Source organism: Symphalangus syndactylus, chromosome 23 (assembly GCF_028878055.3).
Source record: "Symphalangus syndactylus isolate Jambi chromosome 23, NHGRI_mSymSyn1-v2.1_pri, whole genome shotgun sequence".
Lineage (NCBI taxonomy): Eukaryota > Metazoa > Chordata > Mammalia > Primates > Hylobatidae > Symphalangus > Symphalangus syndactylus.
The window spans coordinates 46,997,050-47,017,974 of NC_072445.2; the positions used below are offsets into that span (position 1 = coordinate 46,997,050).

General features: G+C 37.1%; 1 long non-coding RNA gene across 1 annotated transcript in view; it reads left to right on the forward strand.

Moving 5' to 3' along the window:
• The window catches only part of LOC134735746 (uncharacterized), a 207,144-nt gene that overhangs the window by 16,379 nt on the left and 169,840 nt on the right, over positions 1 to 20,925 (forward strand). Inside the window, exon 2 of the long non-coding RNA XR_010119169.1 lies at positions 18,223 to 18,316. This is a non-coding gene — a long non-coding RNA (uncharacterized lncRNA). The remainder of the gene's footprint in view (positions 1 to 18,222; positions 18,317 to 20,925) is intronic.

Consider the following 20,925-nt stretch of genomic DNA (forward strand, 5'->3'; position numbering starts at 1 on the left):
GTGAGCACACTCTGCTCAAAGTATTTTAAACTAATTGCTATACACACTTACAATCAGCTAAGTCTTTATGTTTAAGGATGCAGCTCAATCATCTCCAAATTACCTTCCATAACTTGCCCCCAGACTGAACTAGATGGTCGTGGCTGTGCCCACAGCACTCTGTATGTACGCTGAGAGTAGTACCTCTTGGTATAATCACTCTTTGGTTACCTCCTGTCTTCCCTACCAGACTGTAAGTCCTCAGATTCAGCAGCCATGTCCTCCATCTGCATAGCCTTAGACATGTGGCTCTTTGTAGGTATTCAGTAGTCTACTAAATGAATTCAATAAATACATTCATGCAGCGTATTATGGGCTGAATTATGTCTTCCCTGCCCCAGCCCTTCATTCACATAATGAAGTTCTAATCTCCCCACTCTTCAGAATGCGACTGTATTTGGAGATAGGGTCTTTTAAGAGGTAATTATGTTAAAATGAGATAATTTGGCTGGACTCTAATCCAGTATGACTGGTGTCCTTATAAGAAAAGGAAATTTGGGCACAGACACAGAGTGAAACCATCTGAAGACACAATGGCCATCTACAAGCCAAGAAAAGAGGCCTCAGAAGAAGCAACCCTGCTGGCGCCTGATCTTAGGCTCCTAGCCTCCAGAACGGGGAGGAAATACATTTCTGTTGTTGACGCTACCCAGCCTGTGGTACAGGCCTTGTTTTAGCAGCCCTGACAAACTAACATGTAGGGAAATAACGTTTAGTTGTGAAACATAGGTGACAAAATTATGAAAAGAACAAATGAATAGAAAACCTGGACTAAAAAGACAGTTTGCACATATCAGATGTATTTCGATTCATTTTATGTTAATTTAATAGCTATTATTGAGAACTAGCTAATGGGAAAAATGACAGCCACTAGTGTTCAAGTTAGAAGTTTGGCATTTGTCTTATTTTTCTAATATACTAGCCACATGGGGTCAGACATACTATTGAACCTCTTTTTTCTTTTGAGATGGAGTTTCGCTCTTGTTGCCCAGGCTGGAGTGCAATGGCGTAATCTCCACTTACTGCAACCTCCGCCTCCCAGGTTCAAGCGATTCTCTTGCCTCAGCCTCCCTAGTAGCTGGGATTACAGGCATGTGCTACCATGCCCAACTAATTTCTGTATTTTTAGTAGAGATGGGGTTTCACCATGTTAATCAGGCTGGTCTCGAATTCCTGACCTCAGGTGATCTGCCTGCCTCAGCCTCCCAAAATGCTGGGATTACAGACATGAGCCACTGCGCCTGGCCTATTGAACCTCTTTCTGAGCCTCTGACTTCATCTACAATAAAAAGATATGGCATCAATTATTTCATTTAAATATTAATGTTTAAATAAAAATAAACAGAAAAGTGTTTTGTAAAATGCCACTCCATGGTTGGGTATTTTTAACAGGTAATTTACTCTGCTGGGTATATTGCTAGCTATTTCCATTTCCAAGCAACTAAAGTATGTGATAAATATTGTCGAATTAATCATATTTTTATACCAAGTTATACTATTACTAGTTGCAGAGGAAGTAAATATTTCTTCAAACAAGGCCATATGTCTATTGTAATCTCTATTTATATATATTTAACTTTGTTGATTTTACAGGTAAAAATGGTTTACCTGTAAACCATAGCTTAATCCTAATCAGAGGCCCACATTGAAAGACTTGCCTTATACCTTGTGTGCCCAGATCCAAAAATCTTATAAAACTTTATGGCATTTTATGTTAATTTGCATTACTTGGTTACTAGTGGAGAGATATATATTTCTTCATATTTATTATCTCCTTTTTCAAGTTCTTGTTTTTGTTTTGTACTTAATGAAAGTGTGTCTACATATACAGAGTTGTATACAATATATATGAAAGAATGTTGATACATGTTTTGCACATGCCTCCCTAGTTGGTTTATCTTTTAAGTCTGTTAATGGCTTTTCATGTGAACATTTTAATTTTTATGTAGATAAATATATCAATTTTTTTTGGATTTGTAGTTAGGAAGATTTAATGTATGTATAAAATATATAAAATTCTCTATTTGCTTACAGTGATTTCTAACTTTTATAATTTTTTTATATTACAAGTGATCTACCTGACATTCAGTATAAGGAGTTAGGTAGAGATACAACTGTATTTAATTTCAAATGTGTAGCTATTAGTTTCAGTGCCATTTATTGCATAGCCATGCATTTCTATTTGATTAAAAATGCCACCTCTTCAACCCCCATTTTACTTATTAAATTGACAAGTAAAAATTACACGTATTCATGGTGAACATGTTTTGATATATGTATACATTGTGGAATGGCTAAATGTAGCTATTGCACATATGCGTTACCTCACATATTATTTTTGTGTGATGACACCATCCCCGTTTCTTTCCTCAGTTCAACTGGGTCTCATTTTATTTTTTCCAGTTGGTTTTCTATTCTTGTTCTTAGTTTTTTATTTCTGATTCAACATATTTTCTTTTTATCCTAGAATGCTTGTTTGGGGAAACATAATTAAATTGGAGCGTTGGGTTTCCGATTTCTTTTCATGGTTATTTCTGGGGAAGCAGGGGATTTTTATTAGGCATAATGTTTTGATTCTGATATTTTGTTTCTGCTTTAGCTGTGCTGCACAGTGGAAGATGTCTGCATACATCTATGAAGTTTATGAATGGGTTTGGTAGTTTGGGGTGGTGCTTGAGATTCCTAGTTCAAGATTGTCCTTTCAGTTTAGCAAAATTATTTTCAGTGGACCGTTCTTTTGGGGAGGAAGAGGAGCATGGATGGTGAGGGCCAGATTTAGGTAGCCACTATTAAGAGGAGAGGATTGTTTTGTCTTATTTTATGGCTTTTTTTCCCCCTCTTTCCTCTCCTTTGGCTTAATTCTTTTGCCCTACCACCACTCAGATTCTTAAAGGTGTTTCTCCTCCTTGATCCCTTTTAAGCCCGCCCCTGGCTGGAGTCCTGCACATCTTTAAGGACTTTCCTTGAAAGTCAGTGTTTTAATCCACTAGGAAGGACTCCTTTATAGTATTTTCTCACTTAGGGTGGGTTTCCTCCTCCTGAGGTTGATTTCAGGTTCACCTTGTACCTTTCATTTCTCTCATTTCCCTTCACAGTTTGCCCAAGTCCCTGCTGGCTCTTTGAAGACTTACAAAAGGTCTCAGAGCTATTCTGAAAATTCCTGCTTATTTTTCTCCTCACAGCTATCTTGGTGTTTGTGCTGTTCTCTATTTTCTGGTCATGCTGAAATTCTGGGATCTTTTTTCCTCTAGCTGATATGTAGAGTATTATGGAGCGTGGGTGGTGAGGGCCAGATTTAAGTAGCTACTACTAACATTTATTTTTTGCATTTTTTAGTAAAATGAAATATTTCGAGTTTGATAATGTCTATTTTTTTCTTGAAAAAATAGTTACTTTCTTTCACCTGTTTATTTTTCTATATGAACTATGGAACTTGTCATGCTAAAATTTCTTTTGAAATATTGTTACAACCCAACTGGTTCTTCCTGCCTTCTACACAGATAAAGCCAATTCACTGATACAATGGTGTTGCTGCAGAGAAAGAATTTAATTATCATAAGGCAGCCAAGTGGAGAAATGGGACATTTTTCTCAAATCCACCTCCCCAAGAGCTCAGAGGCTAGGATGTTAAGGATAATTTGGTAGGCAGAGGGCTAGGGAATGAGTGCTGCTGATTGGTTGGGGGTGAAATCATAGGTGTGTCTAAACTGTCTTCACGTGGTAAGTCAGTTTCTTTGGGGGTGGCTGTCACAGAAATGATTGTCAGTTGCTTGGTATGAGACATGGATCCAGGTGGTGTCAGTTGGTCTGCCCAAACGCAAAAGTCTGAAGACTATCTCAAAGACTGATCTTAGGTTTTGACAATAGTAATATTAGCCATGGAGCAATTGGAGAAGTTACAAATCTTGTGACCTCTGGCTACATGACTACTGAGCAGTAAGAAATTATAGAAAAGTAAGATAGGGAACAATGATAATGAACAATAGCTTATTATCATTTAACTATGCTTACATCTTAGCAGAATTCAGGCCCCTCCCAAAGTCCTAACCTGTGGTCTTTCATCGGTCTTACAAAGGCAGTTTCAGTCCCCAAATAAAGAAGGGGTCAGTTTGAGAAGGGACTATTAGATCCTTGCTTCAAAGTTAAACTATAAACTAAATTCCTCCCATAGTTAAGTTAAACCATGCCCAGGAATGAGTGAGGACAGTCAACCTGTGAGGCTAGAGGCAAGATGCAGTCAGCCATACTAGACTTCTCTCACTGTCATAATTTTTGCAAAGGTGATTTCAATATAGTCTTATAATATTTTAACATTCAAATATGGCATTACTGAAATATTAAATCTTTGTATCTGAGAACATAAATGCCTCATAATTTACTGAATTTTCATTTGTAACACTGTAAAATACACATATATATGTATTTGTGTATGTGTATACATATACAATTAAATATAATTAATGTTCTGTATACATAGAACTATGATATACATCGGTTATGTAAATTTTGTTATATATAATGTATATTTTTATGTTGTATATAACTTATGTATATAATTTCATATCTAAATATATAATATTTTTTATGGACAGTTATATGTATAATATATGTGATATTTTTATAGCAATTTACAATGAATGTTGATACTGCATATACTTGATTGTCCTAACAGTAATATATTTATTCATTTTTTTCCTACAAATGTACTCTAGGAGGAGTATTATCCTCCCACTTTCCAATGACGAATTAACTACCAGACAGTTTAAATGGCTTGCCTAAATTCATATAGTTATTTGGCATCACTTTGCATCCAGGTTCTATGTTAACTGATTTTCTAATTTTCTGTCCACCATAAGATTATGATTTTAAATTTCTGTATGCTGAATAACCATAGTGAGATATTTGCAATTTTATGTTCTATGGCTGCTTTATTTCTAAGTAAAATGGTCTTTTCATTTGAACAGGTAGACCCTAATGCATTGCCTAACATTTGTTAAATGAACAAAGTACCTTTTTAGTTTTAGAGTTTGGTGACTAATATATTAGAAATAATTGTTCTTAATGTAATACTGAATAATCTTGCCATTTTTGACTAAAAGATCATGTACACATTTTTTCTACATAACAAATCATCTTCTGTCTTTGTTGCTCTTTTCCTTTTATGAGCCCGTCTCCTTCTCTTCTTCCTCCTTTCCTCACCTTTTATCTCCTCCCTTTCTCTTGTGTCCTTTCTTCTTACTTCCTCTCTCTGTATACTGTGAAACAGACATAGCCTTACTGATTACAAATAAATCTGAGGTTTTGGGTGAGCTCTGGGCTCAGTAGAATTTATCAGCCCCCTCAGATCATTTCACATTCATGTGGTGAAAAAAAAATTGTAATTCAAAATTTTTGGTTAAGTATTGATTGCAAAATATGTGTATTGGAGAAAATACGCCATTTTACTCATTTGAAATGCAAGAACAGGCTATATATGTATGCAGTAACAGTTGACAGTCAAGATTGGTTAATATTAATAGAGAAAACAAATTTTAAAAAACTTCATGTTTACTGAATGCCTACTCTGTATTAAGTAGTAAATTAGCCAATTTCACATAATCAAATTTAGTCCTTGCAAAAACTCAGTTTTGCATATTACGCATAAGAATTTTAAAAAAAAAGAAAACAAAACTCAGGTGAGGAGAGATTATTCACCCTGCAGGGGTCACTTGGGAAGTCAATGAAGGACCTGGGGATGGAGGGGAGGTCTGTCTCATACCAAATCTTTTCTCTTTCCATCAGAATGTGTGGCAAGGGGTAATTATCTTGATAAGTCTCTAATTATAATATTTGTCTGAAAAATGAGGTCATCTGTCTATATGCATCTGCCTGTGCGTATTACAAAAATTTTCTAAGATAATTTTAGATACTACTTCGTATAATCCTTTCTCCCAGTGAAAGGGGAAACAGTCTTTTGAGTGCATCCTTATTGAGGTATTTCTTATCTTGTCTGCTGCAAGCTACAGCATCTAAACCCCTGAAAGTCCCCAGTAGATTGTAGGCCCAAATGAAATAATTTTTGTCTCGGCATTATTACTTTTTGAAGGAGCAATCTGTGATGCTACTGTAGCTGGGGATTGTGGGTAACAAGAAAGCGTATGAGAGAGCAGTGTTGCCCAGTTCCTGTTACTTGATTTGGTTCTGTAAAGCACGGTTTTCAAAAAGATTGCTTCTCTACTTCAGTGCTTTTCTTTATACATTTTAAATATATCACTGATAAAATTGGTGAAATTTCTGATTTTTAAAATATATAAACTCCAGATAGTTAAAGAGCTAGCACTTACCATTTAGAGAGAAGAACACAGTCTTATTAGCATAGAAATAGTGAACATTAGTGAATCCATGTCTTATAGGTGAGATTTATATTTAGCTTTATTCATATCAACTGTATTTTTTAAAATTTTATATTTAATTTTGGTTGGTACATAGTAGGTATGTGTATGGGGCACATGAGATATTTTGATAGAAGCATGCAATGCATAATAATCACATCGTGGAAAACGAGGTATCTATCCCCTCAAGCATTTATCCTTTGTGTTACAAACAATCCAATTATGTTCTTTTAGTTATTTTAAAATATACAATTAAATTGTTTTGACTAGTTACCCTCTTGTGCTATGAAATATTAGATATTCATAGTTTTGAACCAATTTTTTTGGACCCATAAACCATCTCCATTTACCTATAAACCCCCACTACCCTTCCCAGCCTCTGGTAACCATCCTTCTACTCCTTATATCCATGAGTTCAATTATTTTGATTTTTACATTCCACAGATAAGTGAGAACATATGATGTTTGTCTTTCTCTGCCTGGCTTATATTTCTTAACTTAATGACCTCTAGGTCCATCCCATGTTGCTGCAGATGACAAGTTACCATTCTTTTTTTATGGCTGAATAGTACTCTATTGGGTATAAGCAACACATTTTCATTGTCCAATCATCTGTTGATGGATACTTAGTTTGCTTCCAAGCTGGCTATTGTGAATAGTGCTGCAACAAACATGGAAGTGCAGACATCCCTTTGATATACTGACTTCCCTTCTTTTGGGTGTATACCCAGCAGTGAGATTGCTGGAGCATATGGTTGCTCTAATTTTAGTTATCTGAAGAGCCTCCAAACTGTTCTCCATAGTAGTTGTACTAATTCGCATTCCCACCAACAGTGTACAAGGGTTCCCTTTACTCCATATCTTCCTAGCATTTGTTATTGCCTAGCTTTTGGATGAAAGCCGTTTTAACTGGGGTGAGATGATATCTCATTGTAATTTTGATTTGTATTTCTCTGATGAATGATGTTGAATAACTTTTATATGCCTGTTTGCCATTTGTATGTCATCATTTGAGAAATGTCTGTTCAAATATTTTGCCCACTTTTAAACTGCAGTAGGTTTTTTCTGTAGACTTGTTTGAGCTCCTTATATTCAAGTTATTACAGGTTATTAATCCCTTATCAGATGAGTAGTTTGAAAATATTTTCTCCTATTCTGTGGGTTGTCTCTTCCCTTTGCGAATTGTTTTCTTTGCTGTGCAGAAGCTTTATTAACTTGACGTGATCTCATTTGTTCGTTTTTGCTTTGGTTGCCTGTGCTTGTGGGGTACTACTCAAGAAATGTTTGCCCAGATCTATGTCCTGGAGAGTTTTTCCAGTGTTTTACTGCAGTAATTTAATAACTTGAGTTCTTAGATTTAAGTCTTTAATCCATTTTGATTTGATTTTTGTAGGTAATGAGAGATAGGGTTCAAGTTTCATTCTTCTGCATTATTCAGTTTTCCCAGCACCATTTATTGAAGAGACTGTCTTTTCTCTAGTGTATGTTCTTGGCAGCTTCGTCAAAAATGAATTCACTGTAGGTGTGTGGATTTGTTTCTGGGTTCTCTATTCTGTTGCATTCATTTATGTGTCTGTTTTTATGCCAGTACCATGCTGTTTTGTTTACTATAGCTTTTTTCTTTTTTTTTCTTTTCCTTTTTTTTTTTTTTGAGATGGAGTCTTGTTCTTGTTGCTCAGGCTAGAGTGCAGTGGCACAATCTCGGCTCACTGCAACCTCCACCTCCCGAGTTCAAGTGATTCTCCTTCCTCAGCCTCCCAAGTAGCTGGGATTACAGGTGCCTGTCATCATGCCCAGCTAATTTTTTGTATTTTTAGTACAGACGGGGTTTCACAATGTTGGCCAGGCGGGTCTCGAACGCCTGACCTCAGGTGATTCACCTGCCTCAGCCTCCCAAAGTACTAGGATTACAAGTGTGAGCCACTGTGCCCGGCTAAGGTCTATACTATAATTTGTGGTCAGGTAATGTGATTCCTCCAGTTTTGTTCTTTTTGCTCAGGATATATTTGGCTATATTTTTTCTTGTGTGTTTCTACATAAATTTTAAAAGTACCTTTTCTGTTTCTGTGCAGAATGTCACTGGTATTTTGATAGGGACTACACTGAATCTATAGATCACTTTGGTTAATATAAACATTTTAACAATGTTCTTCTAATCTATGAGCATGGAATATTGTTCCAATTTTTTCATGTCCTCTTCAGTTTCTTTCATCAGTGTTTTACAGTTTGCATTGTAGAGATCTTTCTCTTCAGTCATTTCCTAGGTATTTAATTTTATTTGTGCCTACTTAAATGGGAATACTATTTTGACTTTTTAGATTACTCACTGTTGGCATATAAAAATGCTACTAATTTTTGTAGGTTGATTTTTTTTGTATCCTGAAATGTACTGAATTTATCAGTTGTAATAGTTTTTTGGTGGAGTTTTTAGGTTTTTCCAAATATAAGATTATATCATCTACAGACAAGGATAATTTATCTTCTTCCTTTCTAATTTGAATGCCCTTTATTTTTTTTTCTTGTCTGATTGCTCTAACTAGGAGTTCTAGTACTATACTGGATAACAGTGGTGAAAGTGGGCATCCTGTATTCCAGATCTTAGAGGAAAGGTTTTCAGTTTTTCCCCGTTCAGTGTGATCCTAGCTGTGGGTCTGTTTTATTTATATATATATACACACATACATATATATAAATAAGTATGTATATACATACATATATGTATGTATAAGTATATATATATTTTATATACATATATCATTTTGTTACTTGCTTTTTGGTTGTTTTGTGGTCTTCTCTTCTTTCCTTCCTTCCTGTCTTTTAGTAAAGAAAGATTTTCTTTGGTATGATTTAATTTCTTGCTTTTTATATATATGTGTGTGTATGTACATATAAATGTGTGTCTATATATGTGTATATATATAAATGTGTATATATATAAATTTTGAGGTATATATCTTTACTCAGATTTTTTAGGGTTTTTATTATGAAGGGATATTGAATTTTATCAAATGCTTTTTCAACATCAATTGAAATGATCATATGGTTTTTGTCCTTTATTCTGTTGATATGATGTATCACTTAATTGATCTCTGCATGTTGAACCATCCTTGCATCTCAGGGATAAATCTCAACTAGTCATGATGAATGATCTTTTTAATATATTGTTGAATTCAGTTGACTAGTATTTTGTTGACAATTTTTGCATCAATATTCACTAGGGATATTGGCCTATAATTTTCTTTTTCTGGTGTGTCTTTGTCTGGTTTTGGTGTCAGGATGATACTGGCCTCATATAATGAGTTTGGAAGTATTCCCTCATCCTCTATTTTTCAGAACAGTTTGAGTAGGATTGGTATTAGTTCTTTAAAGGTTTGGTAGAATTCAAGAGTGAACTCATTGTGTCCTAGGTTTTTCATTACTGGAAGTTATTTTATTATGGCTTTGTTTCTTGTTACTTGTTACTGGTCTGCTCAAGTGTTGTATTTCTTCATGGTTCGATCTTTGTAGGTTGTATGTGTCTAGAAATTTATTTCCTCTAGATTTTCTTATTTATTGGCTTATGATTGCTTGTATAGCCACCAATGATCCTTTGAATTTCTGCAGTATCATTTGTTATGTCTCCTTTTTCATCTGATTTAAGTCTTTTTTTTTTTTTTCATTATTAGGCTGGGTAAAGTTTTCAGTTTTTTTATTGTGCTTTAAGTTTTAGGGTACATGTGCACAATGTGCAGGTTTGTTACATATGTATACATGTGCCATGTTGGTGTGCTGCACCCATTAACTCATCATTCACCATTAGGTGTACCTCCTAATGCTATCCCTCCTCCCTCTCCCCACCCCACAACTGTCCCTGGAGTGTGATGTTCCCCTTCCTGTGTCCATGTGTTCTCATTGTTCAATTCCCACCTATGAGTGAGAACATGCGATGTTTGGTTTTTTGTCCTTGTGATAGTTTACTGAGAATGATGTTTTCCAGTTTCATCCATGTCCCTACAAAGGACACGAACTCATCATTTTTTATGGCTGCATAGTATTCCATGGTGTATATGTGCCACATTTTCTTAATCCAGTCTATCATTGTTGGACATTTGGGTTGGTTCCAAGTCTTTGCTATTGTGAATAGTGCCGCAATAAACATACGTGTGCATGTGTCTTTATAGCAGCATGATTTATAGTCCTTTGGGAATATACCCAGTAATGGGATGACTGGGTCAAATGGTATTTCTAGTTCTAGATCCCTGAGGAATCGCCACACTGACTTCCACAATGGTTGAACTAGTTTACAGTCCCCCCAACAGTGTAAAAGTGTTCCTATTTCTCCACATCCTCTCCAGCACCTGTTGTTTCCTGATTTTTTAATGATGGCCATTCTAACTGGTGTGAGATGGTATCTCATTGTGGTTTTGATTTGCATTTCTCTGATGGCCAGTGATGATGAGCATTTGTGCATGTGTTTTTTTGGCTGCATAAATGTCTTCTTTTGAGAAGTGTCTGTTCATGTCCTTTGCCCACTTTTTGATGGGGTTGTTTTTTTCTTGTAAATTTGTTTGAGTTCATTGTAGATTCTGGATATTAGCCCTTTGTCAGATGAGTAGGTTGCAAAAATTTTCTCCCATTCTGTAGGTTGTCTGTTCACTCTGATGGTAGTTTCTTTTGCTGTGCAGAAGCTCTTTAGTTGAATTAGATCCCATTTGTCAATTCTGGCTTTTGTTGCCATTGCTTTTGGTGTTTTAGACATGAAGTCCTTGCCCATGCCTATGTCCTGAATGATAATGCCTAGGTTTTTTTCTAGGGTTTTTATGGTTTTAGGTCTAACATGTAAGTCTTTAATCCATCTTGAATTAATTTTTGTATAAGGTGTAAGGAAGGGATCCAGTTGCAGCTTTCTACTTATGGCTAGCCAGTTTTCCCAGCACCATTTATTAAATAGGGAATCCTTTTCCCATTGCTTGTTTTTGTCAGGTTTTTCAAAGATCAGATAGTTGTAGGTACGTGGCATTATTTCTGAGGGCTCTGTTCTGTTCCATTGATCTATATCTCTGTTTAGGTACCAGTGCCATGCTGTTTTCGTTACTGTAGCCTTGTAGTATAGTTTGAAGTCAGGTAGCGTGATGCCTCCAGCTTTATTCTTTTGGGTTAGGATTGACTTGGCAATGCAGGCTCTTTTTTGTATCCATATGACCTTCAAAGTAGTTTTTTCCAATTCTGTGAAGAAAGTCCTTGATGGGGATGGCATTGAATCTGTAAATTACGTTGGGCCTTATGGCCATTTTCATGATATTGATTCTTCCTACCCATGAGCATGGAATGTTCTTCCATTTGTTTGTATCCTCTTTTATTTCATTGAGCAGTGGTTTGTAGTTCTCCTTGAAGAAGTCCTTCACATCCCTTGTAAGTTGGATTCCTAGGTATTTTATTCTCTTGGAAGCAATTGTGAATGGGAGTTCACTCATGATTTGGCTCTGTTTGTCTGTTATTGGTGTACAAGAATGCTTGTGATTTTTGTACATTGATTTTGTATCCTGAGACTTTGCTGAAGTTGCTTATCAGCTTAAGGAGATTTTGGGCTGAGACAATGGGATTTTCTAGATATACAATCATGTCATCTGCAAACGGACAATTTGATTTCCTCTTTTCCTGATTGAATGCCCTTTATTTCCTTCTCCTGTCTAATTGCCCTGGCCAGAACTTCCAACACTATGTTGAATAGGAGTGGTGAGAGAGGGCATCCCTGTCTTGTGCCAGTTTTCAAAGGGAGTGCTTCCAGTTTTGGCCATTCAATGTGATATTGTCTGTGGGTTTGTCATAGATAGCTCTTATGATTTTGAGATACGTACCATCAATACCTAATTTATTGAGAGTTTTTAGCATGAAGGTTGTTGAATTTTGTCAAAGGCCTTTTCTGCATCTATTGAGATAATCATGTGGTTTTTGTCTTTGGTTCTATTTATTATCTTTTCAAAAACTTTTTGTTTTGTTGAACTTTGGATTTTTTTATTGCAAATTTATTTTTGTTCTGATCTTTATTTTCTTCTAATTTGTATTTGGTTTACTCCTTTGTATTTCAGAAGCTTTGGTATGCTCTATTTCCTTTATTTGTTTCACAAATTTTAAAAATTTTGTTCTTTATTTGATGCAGGAGCATATTGTTTAATTTCTGTGTGTTTGTAATAGTTTCTAATATTCTTTGTTGTTGATTTCTAGTTTTATTCCATTGTGGTAGAAGATGCTTGATATTATCTTTCTTTTTAAAAAAAAAAATTTAAGACTTGTTTTTTGACCTAACGTGGTCTGTCCTTGAGAATGATCCAGGTGCTGAGGAGTAGAATGTATATTCCACAGCCTTTGGATGAAATGTTCTATAAATATCTTTTTTAAATTATTTATTTATTTTTTTTGAGAGTCTCGCCCTGTCGCCTACACTGGAGTGCAGTGGCACGATCTCAGCTCACTGCAACTTCTGCCTCCTGGGTTCATGCCATTCTCCTGCCTCAGCCTCCTGAGTAGCTTGGACTACAGGCACCTGTCACCTCACCCGGCTAATTCTTTTTTTTTTTTTTTTGTATTTTTAGTAGAGACGAGGTTTCTCTGTATTAGCCAGGATGGTCTTGATCTCCTGACCTCGTGATCCACCTGCCTCAGCCTTCCAAAGAGCTGGGATTACAGGCATGAGCCACCATGCCCAGCCTCTATAAATATCTTTGAGGTCCATTTGTTCTATAGGTCAGACTAAGTGTCATGTTTGAGTTTCTGTCTAGGAGATCTGTCCAACACTGAAAGTGGAGTGTTGAAGTCTCCAGCTATTATTGTACTGGGGTTGGTCTCTCTCTTTAGCTCTAATATTTGCTTTATATATCTGGATGCTCCAGGGTTGAGTGCATATATATTTACAAACATTATATCTTGTTACTGGATTGACCCTTTTTCCGTTATATAATGACTTTGTCTCTTCTTAGTTTTTGTCTTGAAACCCATTTTGTCTGATACAAGTATCTCTATGCCTGCTTTTTTTCTTTTCATTGGCATGGAATAACTTTTTTCATCCCTTTGTTTTAATTCTGTGTGTATTTCTATAGGTAATGTGTGTTTCTTGTAGGAAACAGATCATGGGATCTTGTTTTTTCATCCATTCAGCCACTCTGTCTTTTGATCGGAGAGTTTAGTTCATTTACATTCAATGCTATTATTGATAAGTAATCAATCCTTGCCATTTTGTTACTTGTTTTTTTGGTTGTTTTGTGGTCTTATCTTCTTTCCTTCCTTCCTATCTTCCTTTTAGTAAAGAAAGATTTTCTTTGGTGGTATGATTTAATTTCTTGCTTTTCATTTCTTTTGTATCTGATGTATGTTTTTTATTTAATGTTACCTGAGGCTTGCAAATAGTATCTTATAACCCATTATTTTAAACTAACGACAACTTAACCCTGCATAAACAAACATGTAAAAAGAGAACTAATAAAAATGCTGCATTTTAACTTCATCCTCCCACCTTTCAGCTTTGTTGTTTCTCTTCATGTCTCATTGTACTGGCTATGTTTTAGAATTTTGTAGTTATTGTTTTTGATTGGTTTATCGTTTACTCTTTCTATTTAACAGTAGTTTACAAACCACAATTACAGTGTTATAATATTCTGTGTTTTTCTGTGTGCTTACTACTACCAGTGAGTTTTGTATTTTTAGATGATTTTTTCTTACTCATTAACATCTTTATCTTTCAGATTGAAAAACTCCCTTAAGCATTTCCTATAGGCTAGGTCTGGTATTGATGAAATCTCTCAGCTTTTATTTGTCTGGAAAGGTTTTTATTTCCCCATCATGCTTTAAGGATAGTTTCTTTGGATATATTCTTCTAGGGTAAAAGGTTTTTTCCCTTTAGCACTTTAAATATCTCATGCCACTCTTTCCTGCTCTGTAAGGTTTCCACTGAAAAGTCTGCTGCCAGACATATTGGAGCTCCATCGTATGTCAGTTGTTTCTTTTCTGTCGCTGCTTTTAGAATCCTTTCTTTATCCTTGACGTTGGGAGTTTGATTATTAGATGCTTTGAAGTAGTTTTCTTTGGATTAGATCTGCTTGGTGTTCTATAACCTTCTTGTACTTGAGTGTCGAGGTTTGGGAAGTTCTCAATATTATTGCTTTTAATAAACTTTCTACCGCTATCTCTTCCTGTAACCTCGCTTTAAGTCCACTAACTCTTAGATTTGCCCTTTTGGGGCTATTTACTAGATCTTATAGGTGTGCTTTGTTGTTTTTTATTCTTTTTTCTTCTGTCTCCTCTGACTGTATTTTCCCATAGCCTGTATCAGGCTCACTAATTTTTTTTCTGCTTGGTCAGTTCTGCTATTAAGGCACTCTGATGCATTCTTCAATATGTCAATTGCATTTTAGAATATGTTTGATTCTTTTTAATTATATTAAACTTTCTGTTAAATTTATCTCATAGAATTCTGCATACCTTCTTTGTGTTATCTTGAATTTTCCTGAATTTCCTCAAAGCAACTATTTTGAATTCTCTGTCTGAAAGCTCACGTTTCTATTTCTCCAGGATTGGTCTCTGATACTTTATTTAGTTCCTTTGGGGAGGCCATGTTTTCCCGGATGATGATGATGCTTTTAGATGTTCGTTGGTGTCTAGGCATTGAAGAGTTAGATATTTATTGTAGTCTTCTCAGTCTGTGTTTGCTTGTGCCTGACCTTCTTGGGGGAGGCTTTCCAGGTATTTGGACTCCAAATACCTGGGGACTTGGGCCCCAAACCCAATAACACTGTAGTTTTTGTAAGCTTGGAAAGGTACTCTCTTAGATAAAATCCAGAAGAATTTTCTGGATTGCTATGCAAAGACTGTTGTTCTTTTTCCTTAATTTCTGCCAAACAGTCTCTCTCTCTCTCTGTTGTGTCAACTGGAACTGGGGGTGTGGTGATGCAAGCACCCCTGTGGGCCACCACCATTGGGACTGCGCTGGGTCAGATCTGAAGCCAGCACGGCCCTGGGTCTTGCCTAAGGTGCACTGTAACCACTACCTGACTACCGCTTATTTTCACTCAAGGCCCTAGAGCTCTATAGTCAGCAAGTGATGAAGTCAGCCAGGTTTGTATCCTTTCCTTAAGGGCAGCAAGTTTCCCCAGGCCCCAAGTGCGTCCAGTGATGTTGTCTGGGAGTCAGGGATTAAAGTAAAAATCCTTGGAAATTTGCCTGATGTGTTCTAGTCTACTGTGGCTAAACTGGAACTCAAACCTCAGTATAAAAGCCTTCCCACTCTTTCCTTCCCTTTCCACAGGCAGAGGAGCCCTCCCCATGGGCACCCCCACCACTTTCCCACAGGGGGATTCTGCCAGGCCACTGCCAATGTTCACTTAAATCCCAAGGGCTCATCAGACAGTCTATGGTGAATTCTCCCAGGTCTGGGACTCACACTTCAGGGCAGTAGGCTCCTCTCTGGCCCAGGGCAGTTCCAGATATGCTGACCAAGAGCCTAGGCTGGGACTTGGTAACTGCAAAATCCTACTTGTTGTTCTACTCCACTGTGGCTGAACTGTTACTTAAAGTGCAAGACAAAATCCCCTGTGCTTTTCTGACCACTTTTTTCAAAGAAAGTCTTTTACTATAGCCGCCACAGTTGGTAATGTGCTGGGTTACAGCCATAGTCAGCACATCTCAGAACCCAAGGCCCCCAGCATATTTCCTGGGTATCACTGCTGGGTATTCAGGGCCCAAGGGCCCTTTAGTCAGTAGGCTATGAATCCTGCTAGGGCTGGGTTCTTCTGTCCAAGGCTGTAGATTCCCTTTTGGACCAGGTTGTGTCTAGAAATGTCATCCAGGAGCTCGGGCTTGGAAAGGGGGCCTCAAAATTCTGCCTGTTGCCCTATCCTCCTCTGGCTGAGCTGGTATCCAACATGCAAGACAAAGTCTCCTTTTTGCTCTCTTCCCCTTAAGCAGAAGGAAGGAGACCCTTTTGTTGCTGTGAATAGCACTGCCTGGGGTTGGGGAAGGAGTGGCACAAGCGCTCCTTTAGCCATCTCAGCTGGTGTCTCCCTAGGTCACATGCTACACTAGTCCTCTGGCTCTGAGCCCTGCCAGACACTAGGAGGTGCCTAGGAATTACAGTCATTGTGGCCCAAACTGCTTTTCAAGTTTATTTCGGGCCCCAAAGCACTTCAGCCTTCACTGGCGAGGCTTGCTGAGAAACTTGAGTTCTGATGATGGCATGGTGATTTCCCTCTGGGTAGGCCTGGTCCTAATGCTCCCTCCATGCATGGACACTGGCTGAGCCCAGCACAGCTTTGCTCTCTGCTACGATGATGCAGCAGTGAGTTCAATCTAAAGTCCCCCAGTCACTCTGCTTTCCTTCCCCAAAGTGCACAGACTTCCCGTGCTGTGCAGCTGCTGCTGGGGCAGAAGGGGAGGGATGGTGGCAATGATTCAAGGCTCTCTCTCTGACCCTTCCCAATGCTCCTTTCAAGGATGTGAAGTTAAAACACTTCTGTGAATTGCTCACTTGATTTTTGGTTCTTGTAATGGTGCTTTTCTGTGTGCAGATAATTGTTAAAATTGGGTGTTCCTGGTGGGGGATATTAATATGGTAGGCTTCTCTTCTGCTGTTTAGCTTCCCCACCACCCCACCTGTATCAACTGTGTTTAAGCTTCAATAAGACATATTATATGCTCATTTAAAGTAATTTCTTATTGCTAAATGGAAATTATTATAATAAACAATAATGGTGAATAATTAACATAAATTAAATTTGCTAGATGTGAGTATATTTCAATAAATGCAAATTGGTGAAGTAATATCTATGAAAGCAAACATTTTTGTTTCCTTCTATAAATTGTTTCTGAGAAGTTTGTAACTCTAAGATAATTATTAGGGTTTGTTAGAGCTAAAATTCAGTTGACCCGTGAACTCATTGGAGAGCTTTTATAAATTAAGTTTCTTGAGATACACCTGATGTACTAATTTTGTAAATATGAGTGGGACAGGAAGAGGGTCTTAAAAGGTCCTTGGTGGTTCTAATGACTAACTAGGCTCAGAAATAATAGTAAGTTTATTTGACTTTATTGAGTGTGTACTGTTATGAGCTTAGATATTGTATATCACTTTACAAATGCTCACTTGATTAACCTCCATAGAACCAAAGATTATTTTATTAGCCCAATTTGCAGATATGGAAACTGAGGTACAGAAATGCAAAGTAGCATGCTTAAGTTATACAGCTAATAAGTAATAGTTAGATTTAAGTTCAAGCAATTTAGCTCCAGGCCCCGAGCTGAGAAGCAGCATCCTATTCTACTACTTAGATGCAGAACACACCTCTGTGAAGGAATTTTCCTTCACTTGGGGTGCACTGTGTGGTCATCCTATGACCTTGGGCAAATCACCAGCTATCTCTGGGATTTTTACCTTGGCTTGTGGCCAAGCCAATAGGAATTGTGATAAAGTTTGGGATTTTTTACATAAACAATGGGGTGTTTTAGTCCTGTAAATAGACAAATCCAGCCTAACAAGTTTGAGTTGAAGATTTTTTTTTTAACTTTTTCCTAGTCTTCACCCATATGAAAGTTGCTGTTGATAATTGAATATGTATGCTCTGTAAATTCCCTTTGGGCCAGATTTAATACCAACCTTTTCCTTCTAGGGAAGATATCAGATATTAGGTGTGTGACAAGGTCATTTAAGAGATAAATTTGAGCCTGCTACAATTAATGAAAAGAGAAAATCATTTATGCTTTCTTACATTTTAATTCTCATGAGTAACAAATATCTTGCAGCATCCTTTACAACTGATGATGACACTGTCATATGTCTCTTCACCAGGACTGAGGACTCTTGGCTTACCCACAGCAATCATACAGATCTGATTTGGATGATACAACTTAATTCAAATGCTGTGTCTATTGAACTGACTCAGGTAATGCTGTCAAAATAGTTGGATCAGCCCTACTCAGCCAAGACCCCCATTTACTTTGATGTGAATTGGGAATGGCAGCAACTCTACCTATCTTTCCTGAAGGAATGTGGGGAGGCTTTGAGGTAATATATTTGGAAGCACTATGAATTCTTTGGGGAAAGTCCGAGATAAGATATTATCATAATGGGTTCATCTTATCTGACATGCTAAAAATAATTGTGACAGTAGGAGGGCAAAGCCGTCTCATTACTGGATGGTTAATATAAGGCTTTAGTCGCCTATGGGTAAAGGAACATATTAGCTCAATGCGATGCCAGTGGGGAATTGTTTAATTATAATAGAACATAGCACAAAAGATAGGATTATTGCCTAGGAACAGTTGGAAATTCAATTCATTCCTGTAGATTTCCAAAGGTACTTTTACTTGTTCTACTCGCAGAGGTACTCACTGTGGAAGGAGGGGTGAAGGTTTGAGCCTATCTGACATCATTGCTAAAAGTAGCCCGGGGGGCATGATCATTGCAATGTTCATGAAGTCCATCATTGTGGTCTTCAAGGATGCTCACTCTGCTGTTCAGCCCTTCATTGCCACTTCACAGCCAACCCTCTGTGAGCTGCTTCTTACATAAGTTACTTTTACCATACGTCCTCCCTTCCATATCAAGAATTTTGGAGATATCTCTTTTGATTTTGGATGCATTTTAGTAATGATCACTAACAGACCCTGTGTTCTCCACTGGTGTTCCTTAGGTTATTTGAGATCATGATGATGCATCCATTTATTGTATTTGAGGCCAAAAGAAGAAAGTGTGTATGCAGTAAAATATTCAGTGTTAAACCAGCTGGGAAGTGGAGGCATAGTAAAGGTTTGCTGTGTGGGTAGCTCTGCTGAATATTTCTCAGTAGCATTTCCTTTGCTACCTTCATTGATGAATTATAGCTCCTAGCTTAGCAAACAATGGTATGGATTGGGTTTTGTTATGATAAACACAGTACACCAAAAAGACTATCTACATTGTTGCAACACAGTGAAATTCATTTTTAAAACAAAGAGAAAAAATACTTCTCAAAACTGGTAACAAGATGAGGAGTCACTAGAAACAAGCTATTTAGTTTCAGTACCTTTTGGGGGAAGGTCATTTCTTATTTTACAAACATATATTAAAATTCCTTCACGAATTATGCAAATTTGGTGGACTTTATTTATATTAAACTTACCACTGGGTTTGCTATGTCACTAAGAGATAGCACTCACCACTTCCTAGCTGATAGATTATTTTCATTATATGGTTTCTTTTAACGCTATTTGAAATGTAGGGGTCGTTTTCAGCTAATGAGCTTCCAATGATGAGAATGGCATCTTTTGTTAAGGTGTTTTGGAATTTGATTAATTAGGAGAACAGTACTGGTCTTTTCTGCAGGCGTCATTCATAAATCATTCCCTGTGGTCTGCAGAAAAATCATCCATACTCTATTGCTGGTGGAGGGGGTCTGCAACACCTTCAGAACCTATTGGAAATGAACTCTATTCTTGACATATTAAATTGCCTTTTTTAATAACTGTGCCCACCTAGAATGAGAAAAAACGCAGGGCAGCCAAATACTTTTATCTGATGTGTAGTAGAGATTGTTTCATTGGACAAATAATTGTTGGAGTAGAGAAGATAATAGGAAGAGATGGTAATGACTAGATGAAATGGTCAGCCAAGGCAAGCAGGAAGCATATACTTGGTCAGTTGAAATATCCTTTGAAATCTTGCCTGATTTTTTTTCTGGAGGGTTTTGAAGTTTTGTTTTGTTTTTTTTTTTAACAAAATCAGCAGAACTCTGAATTGTTTTCATCATTATACATTTATATTCCCAGTGGAAAGACTACATACTAGTGTCAGTCTTTGAAATGTATTTTCCAATGTTATAAATACTTGATGCCATATATTTTTTGAAGAAGTCATTATTGATCAATATCTCCACCTCCCCTGCTTGCTTAAGATATTCTGGCATCTTAACTAGTCCTAATTTGTATTTGACATAGCATTTTCCTCTGCATGGATGGAATGTAGAAATTACAAGAGAATGTGTGTGCCACCCCTGAGAGATCTTTCTCATTACACCCAATTTGCATGCAGCTAGTTAAGAAGAGGAGTCAAGTTCATTTTCCAGGATAAGATAGCAAGTCCGTGGCCCAACCAGAGACAAAACTTAAAAACTTAGAATTCTACCTTAGAGTCCACAAGTGGATTTAAAAAGCAAAGGAATTAACCAGTAGCAGACTTCATGACTGGCTGAGTTCCTGGGATGTACAGTCCCAAAAGGGTTCCTTACTATGCTTTGCCTAAGGAGGTAGAGGTGATCATTGTATGGGGCTCCAGAGAGATAGCTAGAGCTAGACTATTGAGTTTCTCCATGATCCAAGAAAGCTAGGGTGATTGGAGTCTTCTGCTCCTCTAAATTAAACTCCATACTCCCAGGAAGTCAAGGAACCAAAATTATATGTTTCATGTTTGTCTGGTATCCTTTCCATCACAATCTGATTGAGTAAATGGACAAGTCATTAGCCTCTTTAAACCTCAGCTCCCTGTACTGCAAAATGGGATCATACGATCTGCCTT